Consider the following 12,249-nt stretch of genomic DNA (forward strand, 5'->3'; position numbering starts at 1 on the left):
CAGTCAAACAGATACATTTTTAATTAAATAAAAATTAAAAATGAATAAAAACAATAAATGTGTTAAGGACCAACAGATTTAACTAATTTCCTTCCACCTATCCTTTCACTGTTCCTTCCTCTCCCTTCCTTTTCTTCCTTCCCCCCTTCCAGCATTCATTCTTCCTTACTTCCTCAGTTACTGGCCACAACTTCATATATTCCTTGAAACCTGAATTTCAGCAGAAAACTACCATCATTAATTTTTTTTTATCACAAAGTACCTGCAATAGGTTAGATGCTTTATGTTTCCAGAGTAAATGAATTAATCATAGTTCACCAATGCTTAGTTGCTAAGGTTTAAAAAAAGGAAGAAACTTATTATTTTCTTATCCAACAAGAATAATACATAAACAGTACGTAGAAACATATACACTGTTTTTTAGACTTGTGATTCTAATTCCCATAATTCTTTTAAATAGCATATACTTAAAAAAAAATTCCCAGTACTATATACTTGGGCATGAATATCCTCACCATTACCATAGTATCATATATTCTGTTCGTGAAGGAATAATGACGAATAGTAAATGTCCCAATATCTCATAACTACTTCCATCCAAATGAGAAAGTTGAGCGTCTCCATGTCAAATGCTAGAGATGTGATCTCACATGTGCTTTTCAAATGTACATATGGCTCAGTCAGACGGGCGCGGGGACACTTCTGGAAGTAACATCGCAATGGCTGCCCAAGGAACCCCAAGTTCAGTTCAAACTTGTTTTGGTTGGTGATGGTGGTACTGGAAAAACTACATTCGTGAAGCGTCATCTGACTGGTGAATTTGAGAAGAAGTATGTAGCTACCTTGGGTGTTGAGGTCCATCCTCTTGTGTTCCATACCAACAGAGGACGGATTAAGTTCAATATATGGGATACAGCTGGTCAGGAGAAATTTGGTGGACTGAGAGATGGCTATTATATACAAGCTCAGTGTGCCATTATAATGTTTGACGTAACATCAAGAGTTACTTACAAGAATGTGCCTAACTGGCATAGAGATCTGGTATGAGTGTGTGAGAACATCCCAATTGTGTTGTGTGGCAACAAAGTGGATATTAAGGACAGAAAGGTTAAGGCAAAATCAATTGTCTTCCACCAAAAGAAGAATCTTCAGTACTATGACATTTCTGCCAAAAGTAACTACAACTTTGAAAAGCCCTTCCTCTGGCTTGCTAGAAAACTGATTGGAGACCCTAACTTGGAGTTTGTCGCCATGCCTCTTGCCCCGCCAGAGGTGGTCATGGACCCAGCCTTGGCAGCACAGTATGAGCACGATTTAGAGGTTGCTCAGACAACTGCTCTCCCGGATGAAGATGATGACCTGTGAGAAAGTGAAGCTGGGGCCCAGCGTCAGAAGTCTAGTTTTATAGGCAACTGTCCTGTGACGTCAGTGGTGCAGCGTGTTTGCCACTTTATTATATAGCTAAGCAGAACACGTGCTTAATCTTTGGATGCTGAAGGAGATGGATGGGCTTTGGAGTGAATATGGCAGTTTAAAAAAAAACCTTCATTTTTTGGACCCGCATATTTAGGTGTTTTGGAACTCAGTTGTTTCCTCCTTGAGTTTCAAATATAAGACTGCTATAGTCACATGACAATATTGAGAGGTGGAATCTTGTTTGTTACTGTCATTCCCATTCCTTTTCGTTTAGAATCAGAATAAAGTTGTATTTCAAATATCTAAGCAAGTGAACTCATCCCTTGTTTAAATGAGCATTTAAAACCGCTAACAGGGAAAGTTGTGCCATGTTACTATTTGAATTGCCTTTGCTATTACCACTTAACTTGAAGTCAGTTAGGTTAAATGCTTCTAATTTTCTGTATACTTGAATCATTTCACACAAACGTAATGAGAAGTCAACAGTATTGTATTTGATAAGAGGTGTAAATACCATCAATGGTTAGGCTAAAATAACATCTACCCTACCTGCCTTTGGGCTTAGGTAGTGTCACCTAGAGATGAGATTTATGTGACCTGTGAAAGGTGGTACCTGTTTCAGATGTTTCAAACAGATACCTTAATTATATTTGCATTTTATGGCAGAAGTAACCATTTTCTAATGTAGAGCTTGTCAAAGTCCAATGAAATCATACAAACGGTTGCAGGAACTTGAGGGACATCTCATCTGTTAAATATGAATATAATTGTGCATTTACTTTTTTGTTTTTTGATGTTACATGTTTAATGTAAAGTTGGCATTCTAGGAAGATGTTCCATGTTTACCTGCTGTTAAGTACTCCCAAGCTTTAAAAGTTATCAAAGATTAAGGATTTCAATGGATATATCACAGCTTTGATGATTTTTCTCTCCCCAAAGAATTTTTCTGGGTGGTGCAAGAACACCTCAGGATGCTGCAGCATAAAAGTAGGTCTTAGGTAAGCCTCTCAGTGATGTGAACAGACTGCCAAACTTTCAGTAGATTAACCACTTAACGTTGTATGGTTTCCACATGTAAACATGAATTGGGTCTGTCTTGCCTGAGTTTGATCTCACTGACACCATACTGTAGCAATTAGAAATCAAGACGAGCTATTTTCCTCTTGTAAGTACTACTGTACTATAGTTCAGTTTACCAAAGTTCTTCAGATGTCCCATTATCTTTAAATGATTACTTTCCTACCTAAAAGTAGGGAAGGATCCCTTTTAAGTATATGGAAAAATGGACTATAAAGGGTAAAATTGGGTACATTTTAATTTGTTAAAGTATTGAATAAATATTAATAGATTCACTTACAGATTTGAATTGATGTATACGCTATGCTATATTCAGTTCAGAACCAGACTTTAACAGATAATGAAGTTTCCCATGATCAGATGAAATCTTTCATTGAGATACATAAGGGATATGTATTTGTAACCTTACATAGAATGCCAGTATGACTAATACTCTGAAGCCTAAATGCAACAGTAAAATTTTGGGAGCTACTTGGAGTTGGGAGAGAATTTGAGTCATTCTTGGAAGAAAATTACAAAATATACTGCTTCTACTTTGCCTGGAAAAAAAAATGTACATATGATCAGGACCAGTTCTAGACAAAATTACGAAGTAGGAGTTTAGCTGTGTCCTTCGCTCTTTAAGAGCCAGTGACCTCACATACTTAATTAAACACAGAAGCAATAGGATCAGCTCAAAGATTCCAACAACTTAATGGATATGGATCTTGAGAACATTTTCATTAAACAAACAAACAAAGAGCTTCAGAAGAGGCAGGTGCTTAACACTGAAATAAAATGCAATGGAATTTAGGCATGAATGGTGGATAGAGGCTGTCTTGAAGGAATTTCTCAGCTTAGGTCAGCTTCTGTCCATTCAACCTCCCCCAAAACTGACTTCATATATGACCCACACATACACACCAATCCAGGTAAATTTTAAGAAATTAATGATGCATACATAAGCAAACCTGATTTTAAGACTACTGTGTGCTCCAAAAGTAAACAGGAATCTTCATCAGCAGTTTTTAAAGTCAGTGTCTGGGAACCCTACCCAATAGGTGTTTCTAAGAACAGAGGCAGAGATGAATAGATGTGTGGTAGCAGGCAGAGTAATTGCACTTTTAACTGTTTTATACTTTGATCCAAGATTTAAGTTGGAGAATTGGTTCCTTAAGCTGCTTAGAGAAGGGTTCAAACTAAACAGGGATTGCATTAAAAGCTAGGGCAGAAATCCCAATGAGCTCATAACACCACTGATCTAGAAGCATAATCACACCAAATCCCAACCACCATCTCTAACAGAGCCCCTTATGGGAAAATGTGGGTTCCAGCCTGGGTCCCAGAGCACAGGTCAGCCTGTGTCTGAGCCGACCAGAGCCAGGCCTGCCTTCCTTCCCACCCGGTGCCCTGAACAAAGAGCAGAATGAGGGCTCCCTCCACTGCTATGAGGACTGATTCACAGTGAGGGAACGAAGCTAGGCTGGGGAGGACTCGTGGATATTGCAGAGGTGGGGAGACCGGCGGTGGTGGGGTGGTCCTTGTTAGAAATTACGTGTACAAGGTCTAGATGCTTTCCATGTCAGGACTACCTGAACAGGAATAAAAGAGAAAAAGTAGTGAAACAATTTAAGGAGAAGAAGACATAGCTATGTTCCATAAGACTCACCTTAAAGTCACATGTAAAATTAGAAAACTCTTTTTTACAAGAGTATTATATAAGAAAGTGCTGCCTGAACTTGCTCCAGAGGAATTCATGTTAACTATTAATAAGAAGCACTGGGAACATTCAAGCCTGCCCTCAGCACAGAACTCTGATTATTGGCCCAACCAGGACTGAATACATTATAACATTTATAAACATGAACTATGAGATTTTTTGAGTTTCCATCATGAGCCTTGTTTAAGTAAGTCAAAGATACCCTTTGTGATGCAGTTTTGATCAAATTCAAGAGACTTTAGTCATTTCCTCAGAAATAGACCTAACTATAAATACAAACTAACCAACACAGTCAGCCACTCACAAAGAGGCTGACTGACAAGTTTAATTTAAAAACAAGAACACATTATTAAACTGAAAAGTTAAGCCATCAAAAAATCGAAACCCATGCAAACTACATTCCTAGCAGAAAAACCCTTAGTGTAATGACAAGGATAATTACAAACAACTTTTTATATGACTCACAAACCTTTCCTTTTCAGAGATTACAAAAAAAAAAAAGCAAAACCCAGTATATTTGCATCCATTTAATAACACGAACCCTTAACATCTGCCCAAATCTCAGATTTCAAATACCAAGAAAATTCTCCAAACCACTAAATAAATGACTTCTGTATATCCCTTTGAGATAGAAAACACATTTATCACTACTGCTTATCTTCTAAACCCCTTTGATGTTGTAAAGCATGACCATCATAATGGAAAGTAACACGTCAGACTCATAATTGTTAGGAAGGGAAGTGAAAGTGTGAAAAGTCGCTCAGTCATGTCCAACTCTTTGCGACCCCATGGACTGTACGGTCCATGGAATTCTCCAGGAGTTAGGAAGGAAAGTTACTGCTTATTACAATGCCATATTTCATACTTTAAATGGAATTTGAAGCTCTATTCATGTCAGACAAGCATCTAAAGCAGGAGTCTGTATGCAGGGCAATGTGGTCTGCCACCTGTTTTTATAAAATTTTACTGGAACACAGTCAAGCCCATTAATTTACATATTGTCTATGGCTGCTTTTGCAGAACACAATGACAGTGTTGAGAAGATGCAACAGAGACAGTGAGGTCTACAGAGTATAAAACATTTGCTATCTGATCTAGCCCTTTGAGGAAAAGTTTCCAGACCTTTGCTTTAGGAAACAGCTATTTCTGTGGACTAAATCCTGAAATGAGAAACACTAATCCTAGAGTGGGGCTTCCCAGCTGGTTCAGATAGTAAAGAGTCTGCCTGCAATGTAGGAGACTGGGGTTCAATCACTGGGTCAAACATATTACAGAGGATCAGTTCTATCAGTTCAATCACTGGGTCAAACTCCATCACAGAGGAGCCTGGCAGGCTACAGCCCATGGGGGTGCAAAGAGTTGGACACAACTGAGTGACTAAACAACAACAATCTAGTGTAGTAATCTTATTGGGTAACTACCTGAGTCACTTCACCTTTAGCTGCTTTCCCTCATTTACAACACAATAAGAAGTCATATGTATTGATAACTTGTGTACCAGATACTATTCTAACAATTTTACTTTTAGTAAATGAACAATAAATTCATTCATTTAATTCTGGGAAAGACAGAAGTAAATTATTATCCCCATCAAACAGATGAGGAAACTGAGGGAGAGGGGTTAAATAACTTACAAAAGATCACATTGCGATTAAGTGGAGAAACTGGGATCACAACTCAGGCAACATGGGTCCTGAGCTGGTATAATTAATAATAATTTCATTTCATCAAAGTCACAGATAATAAAAGGAAAACTCAAATCGTTTGTTAGTTAGAAATATTAGGCGAGTACAATGAAGTATACCCTGTATGGTATAGGATAAGATACCTAAAACAAGAATATAAATGCACAGCCATAGCCACTTAAAGACCTTTCTGATTTGCTAACCTTGGCATATTGGGAAAACAAAAGTTACAATACTCTTTATTTTTTACCATGAGTAATGAAGGAATTAAATGAACTGACCAATGTCTTATCTTTCCCCTGGTAAATAAGGCCTCTCCAGGTAGTTCAGGCCCTTTAGAAAGCCTTCAGGATAGACTTACCAGAGGGATCCTAGGGCTTCCCTGGTGGCTCAAATGGTAAAGAATCTGCCTGCCAATGCAGGAGACCAGGTTTGAACCCCTGGGTCCAGAAGATGCCCTGGCAAAGGAAATGGCAACCCACTCCAGTATTCTTGCCTGGAAAATTCCAAGGACAGAGGAGCCTGGTGGGTTCCAGTCCATGGGGTTGCAGAGAGTTGACAGGACTAAACGACTAACACTTTCACTTTCAGAGGGGATCCTAAATCTTCCAAATTTGTTCCCATCCCATCTTATCCTCCACCTCTTTTCCATTTGGGAAAAGGCTGAGGGAGCATTAGCAGGAACTTTGGTATGACTACTTTTCACACTGGCAGCAAGACAGCACTATCCAGATATCCACCATCACATGACTCAGGAAGATGTTCCCTTCATGAGTTACCTACCACTTTCAGAAGATCTCCAGGAAATCTAGGGGAAATGTGTCACCTAAAATGTGACCCAGTGCTCTTTCCTACTGAATGATAGGTTGACATGATCCAAATAAAATAAGGGGAAAATATACTGCTAAATTACTCATCATCAATTTCACACTTAGCGATGGTCTTAGTCATCTTCTTAAGCTAGTTTTTGATTGGTTCCCACATCTGCAGAGTAAAGTCCAAATCCTCATTTTATCCCTTACCTACTTTTCCAATCTCACTCTGTTTTTGGTCTTTCGTGTAACCTGGACACTCTTTTCTTTCTCTTTCATGTCAACTCCTGCTTCATCCTACCTACTCCTGCTTCTGAGACCATTACTCATTTCATACTACCTTTTTTTCTCTTCTACTGCCAATTCTCACATCCAGGGTACAGGCCAAATCTCTGTACTAAATATTATGGGATATAATTTGTATTTCCCATGAAGGTTGGATCTTCACAATCCAGGAGGGGAAACAAATACATAAAAGACTAAACTAAAGCTGTATATTAAAGGTTCAAAGTGGTATAGGACCCAGATCAGGCGATCTAAGAAGACTTTAGGGAGAGGCCATCACTGTGTGGACCTTGAAGGAAGCGTTGTTGTTCAGTCGCTCAGTTGTGTCCAACTCTACAACCTCATGGACTGCAGCATGTCAGTTTTCTCTGTCCTTCAGTATCTCCTGGAGTTTGCTCAAACTCATGTACATTGGGTTGATGATTCCATCCAACCATCTTCATCCTCTGTCTCCCCCTTCTCCTCCTGCCTTCAATCTTTCCCAGCATCAGGGTCTTTTCCTGATATAGGAAAAGTAGGCTCTTTCCATCAGTGGCCTAAGTATCAGAGTTTCAGCTTCAGTCCTTCATCATAGACTGGTTGAGTATATAAAGTTGTAGGAGTCACCATATAGGATAAAGGTTGATAGTGTGGAACTACTGTACTCAATATGCCAGCAAATTTGGAAAACTCAGCAGTGGCCACAGGACTGGAAAAGGTCAGTTTTCATTCCAATCCCAAAGAAAGGCAATGCCAAAGAATGCTCAAACTACCGCACAATTGCACTCATCTCACACGCTAGTAAAGTGATGCTTAAAATTCTCCAAGCCAGGCTTCAGCAATACGTGAACCATGAACTTCCAGACGTTCAAGCTGGTTTTAGAAAAGGCAGAGGAACCAGAGATCAAATTGCCAACATCCGCAGGATCATCAAAAAAGCAAGAGAGTTCCAGAAAAACATCTATATCTGCTTTATTGACTATGTCAAAGCCTTTGACTGTGTGGATCACAATAAACTGTGGAAAATTCTGACAGAAATGGGAATACCAGACCAAGTGACCTGCCTCTTGAGAAACCTGTATGCAGGTCAGGAAGCAACAGTTAGAACTGGACATGGAATATCAGACTGGTTCCAAATAGGAAAAGGAGTACATCAAGGCTGTATATTGTCACCCTGCTTATTTAACTTCTATGCAGAGTATATCATGAGAAACGCTGGGCTGGAAGAAGCACAAGCTGGAATCAAGATTGCAGGGAGAAATATCAATCACCTCAGATATGCAGATGACACCACCCTTATGGCAGAAAGTGAAGAGGAACTAAAAAGTTAGAACTGGACATGGAACATCAGACTGGTTCCAAATAGGAAAAGGAGTACATCAAGGCTGTATATTGTCACCCTGCTTATTTAACTTCTATGCAGAGTATATCATGAGAAACGCTGGGCTGGAAGAAGCACAAGCTGGAATCAAGATTGCAGGGAGAAATATCAATCACCTCAGATATGCAGATGACACCACCCTTATGGCAGAAAGTGAAGAGGAACTAAAAAGCCTCTTGATGAAAGTGAAAGAGGAGAGTGAAAAAGTTGGCTTAAAGCTCAACATTCAGAAAACTAAGATCATGGCATCTGGTCCCATCACTTCATGGGAAATAGATGGGGAAACAGTGGAAACAGTGTCAGAATTTATTTTTCTGGCCTCCAAAATCACTGCAGATGGTGACTGCAGCCATGAAATTAAAAGATGCTTACTCCTTGGAAGGAAAGTTATGACCAACCTAGATAGCATATTGAAAAGCAGAGATATTACTTTGCCAACAAAGGTCCGTCTAGTCAAGGCTATGGTTTTTCCTGTGGTCATGTACGGGTGTGAGAGTTGGACTGTGAAGAAAGCTGAGCGCCGAAGAATTGATGCTTTTGAACTGTGGTGTTGGAGAAGACTCTTGAGAGTCCCTTGGACTGCAAGGAGATCCAACCAGTCCGTTCTGAAGGAGATCAGCCCTGGGATTTCTTTGGAGGGAATGATGCTAAAGCTGAAACTCCAGTACTTTGGCCACCTGATACGAAGAGTTGACTCATTGGAAAAGACTCTGACGCTGGGAGGGATTGGGGGCAGGAGGAAAAGGGGACGACTGAGGATGAGATGGCTAGATGGCATCACCGACTCAATGGACGTGAGTTTGAATGAACTCCGGGAGTTGGTGATGGACAGGGAGGCCTGGCGTGCTGCAATTCATGGGATGGCCAAGAGTCAGACACGACTGAGCGACTGAACTGAACTGAACTTACATCATAAACTTTAAAGTCAGAGAGCCCTGGGTCTAAAATCCTGCCTCCCTCTGACCAGAAATAGGGTGTGTAGGGATTACAATCAAATAAATCAGGTGGATGCCTAACCATGCTCAAAATCATATTTGTACCTATTCCTCATGTCTTGTTCAAATAATAAAGGCTTTCATGTTATGCCCCCACGTCATCTTCCCATCTCTCACTGCCAACAGCATTTCATGTTTCAACCCATGCATTCATTTGGGCATCTAATGATACATTGATTTCCACTGTGTAAATATCCCCGAAGTATGTTTTGCCTCCTCAGTAAGACTTTGTTGTCAAAGAATAGATTCTTTCAAAGAGACCCTTGGCATTTTCAAATTTTAGGTGCAAGGTCCCTGATGAGTAAGGCTAGTTGAGCTGAGAAGCAAATGTAAATTATAAGCTCGGGCTGTTTGGCTAGTTACATGAGGCCCAGCCAACCATAAACATCTGTATTCCAACATGGTTTTGTTTCCAGTCTATCCAGTAACTCAGATGAACAGACTGAAAACATTTCTTTGTGGGATGGTCAAAAAGCTCATGGCTTAGGGCTACTAATAGAAGTAAAGATCAAGTGAAGCAGTACAACAAAGTGATGACTGTTGGCCAAAAAATAAACAGATATTAAAGAGTTGAAGAAATTATATGTTACAGTTGATTCACAAATCTGAAGTTGGACAAAAAGCTTCAAACTAATCTTTTCAATGTTACAAAGATTAAGTGTATAATTTTTTGTGTCTTCTCACAGTACTAAGCACTATGCTGTAAATACCAGGTGAATGAATAATCTGATAATCTGTGATGTTCCAAAGTCCTCAATGAACTCACTTTCCATGCCAAAATCAAATTTAATACACTCAAATTTCCCTTGAGGCTCGAAAACTGTAGTAGTCACAATGTCTACTGACATGGTACAGCAAATAAGGGCCACATGTTTTTAAATTAACATGTTGCTTCACAATCATATTTGTAGTGTTTAGTAATGGCTTGCTATTTATCTCATTCTAAAGTTTTATGCCCAGCTTTTCCAATATTGGCAAAATTTTTTTTACTTCCTACAGAAAGATTCTAATTCAAAGATTCTAAGCAATTTTGGAATTCAAACGTTGTTATTCTTTGAACACTTTTACCGAACTGATTGAAGTGATGAAAGTCCACCATGAAGTTTTATATAAAAATAAATCTATGTACAATTGCATGTGTTATGAGGCAGGGGGTGGGGATGAGAGAATGAACACAGCTCAGCTTCCAAACACACCAGTTTTCCTTTGTGACAAATATTTAAATTTCATTTTTTAAATAACAAATATCATGGACCACAGTGAAAATCTTATATATTAAAATTCCACATGAAAAACATTATGAACTATAATGTAAAATACCTAATATATTTAAACAGTGGGTTCCAATTCAATTGGGGGCAAAAATTTTAGAGTAGATGTTCTGATTACTTGCACAATTCTTTTATTTTTAAATTAATTTATTCTAATTGGAGGCTAATTATTGACAACATTGTGTTGCTTTTTGCCATATGTCAACATGAATCAGCCAAGGGTGTACATATGTCCCTCGATCCTGAACCCCCCTCCCACCTTCTTCCTCACCCCATTCCCCTGGGTTGTCCCAGAGCACCAGCTTTGAGCACCCCACTTCATGCATCGAACTTGTACAGGTCATCTATTTTACATATGGTAATATACATGTTTCAATGCTACGCTCTCAAATCATCCCACCCTTGCCTTCTCCACATAGTCCAAAAGTCTGTTCTTTACATCTGTGTCTCTTTCTCTGTCTTACATATAGGGTCATTGTTACCATCTTCCTAAATTCCATATATATGCGTTAATATACTGTATTGGCGTTTCTCTTTTTGACTTACTTTACTCTGTATAATAGGCTCCAGTTTCATCCACCTCATTAGAGCTGACTCAAAAGCATTCTTTTTCAGTTGTGTCCGACTCTTTGCGACCCGTGGACTGTAGCCCACCAAGCTCCTCCGTCCATGGGATTCTACAGGCGAGAATACTGGAGTGGGTTGCCATTTCCTTCTTCAGGGGATCTTCCCAACCGAGGGATTGAACCCAGGTGTCCCACATTGCAGGCAGATGCTTTAACCTCTGACCCACCAAGGAAGCCCAGTATATGTACCACAATTTCCTTATCCATTGTCTGCTGATGGACATCTAGGATGCTTCCATGTCCTAGGTATTGTAAACAGTGCTATAATGAACATTGGGGTACACATGTCTCTTTCAATTCTGGTTTCCTCGGTGTGTATGTCCAGCAGTGGGACTGCTGGATCATATGGCAGTTCTATTTCCAGTTTTTTTTTTTTTTAAATCTCCACACTGTTCTGTGGCTATGCTAGTTTGCATTCCCACCAACAGTATAAGAGGGTTCCCTTTACTCTACACCCTTTCCAGCATTTATTGTTTGTAGACTTTTTGATGGCAGCCATTCTGACAGGTGTGAGATGGTACCTCGTGATTCTGACATGCATTTCTCTGATAATGACTGATGTTGAGCATCTCTTTCTGTGTTTGTTAGCCATCTGATAGCTTCTTTGGAGAAACATCTGTTTAGTTCTTTGGCCCACTTTTTGATTGGGTTGTTTATTTTTCTGGCATTGAACTACATGAGCTTCTTGTATATTTTAGAGATTAATTCTTTGTCAGTTGTTTCATTTGCTATTATTTTCTCCCCTTCTGAAGGCTGTCTTTTCACCTTGCTTTTAGTTTGTTTCATTGTATTTGCACACTTCTTGAGGGATAGTCTGGTAGAAATCAGACTGCTGACTATAGTCAGCCATGTCTTCAGAGGGAAAATATTTTATAAATATTCTGAAATATGTTCTATCTTTTATAAAAATGTAGGGAAAACAACTACTACCTCTACAATGCTAGCCTCCATACCCAAGAAATCCTGTAGAATCAAGTCCTTCCACTTCTATCTTTATTTAATGTGCTACTGCAAATATCACTC

The 12,249-nt window shown here is 39.3% G+C and overlaps 1 protein-coding gene and 1 pseudogene across 10 annotated transcripts in view; one reads left to right on the top strand and one right to left on the bottom strand.

The window, feature by feature from the left end:
- The window catches only part of PPFIBP1 (PPFIA binding protein 1), a 205,837-nt gene that overhangs the window by 132,017 nt on the left and 61,571 nt on the right, over positions 1-12,249 (bottom strand). The gene's annotated exons all lie outside the window — the stretch shown is intronic.
- On the top strand, positions 720-1,717 carry LOC109559569 (GTP-binding nuclear protein Ran-like; annotated as a pseudogene).

The sequence above is a fragment of the Bos indicus genome, chromosome 5, assembly GCF_029378745.1.
Source record: "Bos indicus isolate NIAB-ARS_2022 breed Sahiwal x Tharparkar chromosome 5, NIAB-ARS_B.indTharparkar_mat_pri_1.0, whole genome shotgun sequence".
NCBI classification, from domain to species: Eukaryota; Metazoa; Chordata; class Mammalia; order Artiodactyla; family Bovidae; genus Bos; species Bos indicus.